Source organism: Mus pahari, unplaced genomic scaffold (assembly GCF_900095145.1).
Source record: "Mus pahari unplaced genomic scaffold, PAHARI_EIJ_v1.1 scaffold_6312_1, whole genome shotgun sequence".
Lineage (NCBI taxonomy): Eukaryota > Metazoa > Chordata > Mammalia > Rodentia > Muridae > Mus > Mus pahari.
The window spans coordinates 86,003-88,108 of record NW_018391670.1 but is presented as its reverse complement, the minus strand read 5'-3'; the positions used below and the strand labels follow the sequence as shown (position 1 = coordinate 88,108).

Sequence of the window (2,106 nt, the reverse complement as noted above, 5' to 3'; positions counted from 1 at the left end):
AACCCCTTGGTATTCTAGACCCTTGATGTTCCAAGGTAGGGAACAGCTAGTGGGTGGGTGGCCCTCATGTGAGCCATAGTTCTTGTTCATTGAATCTCAGTTGGAAGGTATTAGAAGTCTTCCTTTAAAAACTCCACAAGATCATATGAATAACTTCACTCTATTTAAGCCTAATCTCTGATATCATAACAGAGTATACTCTCAGTAAATAAAGTTCATTCTATCCAGGCTCATGGCATATATCTGTAGTGAAATCATTAGGGAGGCTAAGGTACAAAGGCCCCAGGCTCAAAACCTTGTTTGTTTGCTTGTTTGTTTGTTTTGGTTTTTCAATCCAGGGTTTCTCTGCATAGCCCTGGCTGTTCTGGAATTCAAGTTTGTAGACCAGGCTGGCCTCTCAATTTCAGAAATCCAACTGTCTCTGCTGTTCAAAGTTGATGTCCCTGCTTGCAAAGGACAAGCATGATAACCTTTGATCAATCACTTGCCTACCATACTCAGCAGCACTGAAGCCTTGCTTCTGTGGCATCACTTCTGGTAAAGTGTTGTAAAAGGGATCCATTGAGAGGGACTGGAGAGGCTAGGAAGGCCGAGGCCTGCCATTCTGAACAGAAGGGCGCATTGCTGCCTGGCAGAAGACAGTATCTGTTCCCCACCATATTTATGCTTGCCTCTGAAGGTGGTTCCACAGGCTATTTCTGTCTATAGAAGTGAGAAGAGCTTAGAACTTGGGAGAACACACGTGGCTGTTCTTTACTGGAGGTAAGGTTTCATATTGGTCTATCAATGTGCTGAGAGCAGCTGACTGTGGTGTGACTGATGAGAGGTTGAGTGGAGAAACTCTGTATGTGGGAATGTTGTTTGCAGACAGTGAGGCAGGGAGGTACCAGGCATGTTAGAGTTGGATGTCTCCCCTTGGCACCTCAGCTGTAGGATCTGGCAGAGCAAGGCCTTACATTCTTCTCAGTTATCATTGAATGCACATTTTTGAGGACAAGTTGGAGTTTCATCCCAGATCTTGCACTTAAAATAGTACTGGGCCAGGTAGAGGAATACTATACTCTTCTCTAAATGCTCCAATATATCCCCTCAGGAATGTATATTTTGGGTGTATTTCCTATAACACTGGGAAGTCTGCACTGACTCAGTCCACTGTTCATGAAGCTTGGTCAGCTGCACCAGAGCCATTTTCTCCACTTCTCCCACAGATTATGCTCTCCAATAACACTTTTGGGCTTCCACTACTTGATTGAGTTTCTCATGACATTATCCTAAGGCAACCAGCATATGAGAATCATTGGGACAAAGCTAGTGGGTCTGTCTGAAATAATAAAGGCAATAAAATAGCATTTTAAGGATTTACTAGGTCAGCTAAAGGCCATACCAAGATCTTGAGTCTTTCTTGTTGACCTCAATGGCATCTTGCTAAGACTGAATAGCAACAGCAGACATGTTTTTCATTTCCATGTTCTCATGCCCCATCAATGTCCATACCCCATGGATTTAACTTTAGGGCTTTCTGGAAATACAAAGCTGATTTCTAATGCTGGCATTGTAAGCTGTAATAATTTCCATTTACACAGCACATTTCTACTCAGTATTGATCAATTTCACAGAGGTTATGTGCCAGGTAACTCAATTCAGACTTCATGCTTCTGACACAGAGAAGATTGGAAAATACGTTCATAAGTTCAATCCTATAAGGATCTTGTTACCTCAGCTCATTGAGAATAGAAAAGGTTTTGTTAATATCTCTGATATTGCTTTCTTCCTTTTCTTTCCCATCCCCCCTCCCCTCCCTCCCCTTCCTTCCCTCCCTCCCTCCCTTCCTTCCTTTCTTCCTTCCTTTTCTGTATAGCTCTAGCTGTCCTGCAATTTTCAATGTAGACCAGGCTGGATACAAACTCATAGAGATCCTCCTGCCTCTAGAGTTAAAGAATGTGTGTACCACCATACACAGTTCATTTTCTTTTTCGAAGATGGCCTCTCTATGTATATCAGACTGGCATCAAATCCATGGCAATCCCCTGTCTCAGTCTCCTGAAGATTTAAGAAGGAACCATCTTAAATCACTTCATTTGGCAGACATTTGCAGTAGTTTCTTCT

General features: G+C 42.7%; 1 pseudogene; it reads right to left on the bottom strand.

Moving 5' to 3' along the window:
• Positions 1–721: 721 nt before the first annotated feature.
• Positions 722–1,780, bottom strand: LOC110314640 (annotated as a pseudogene).
• Positions 1,781–2,106: the final 326 nt, after the last annotated feature.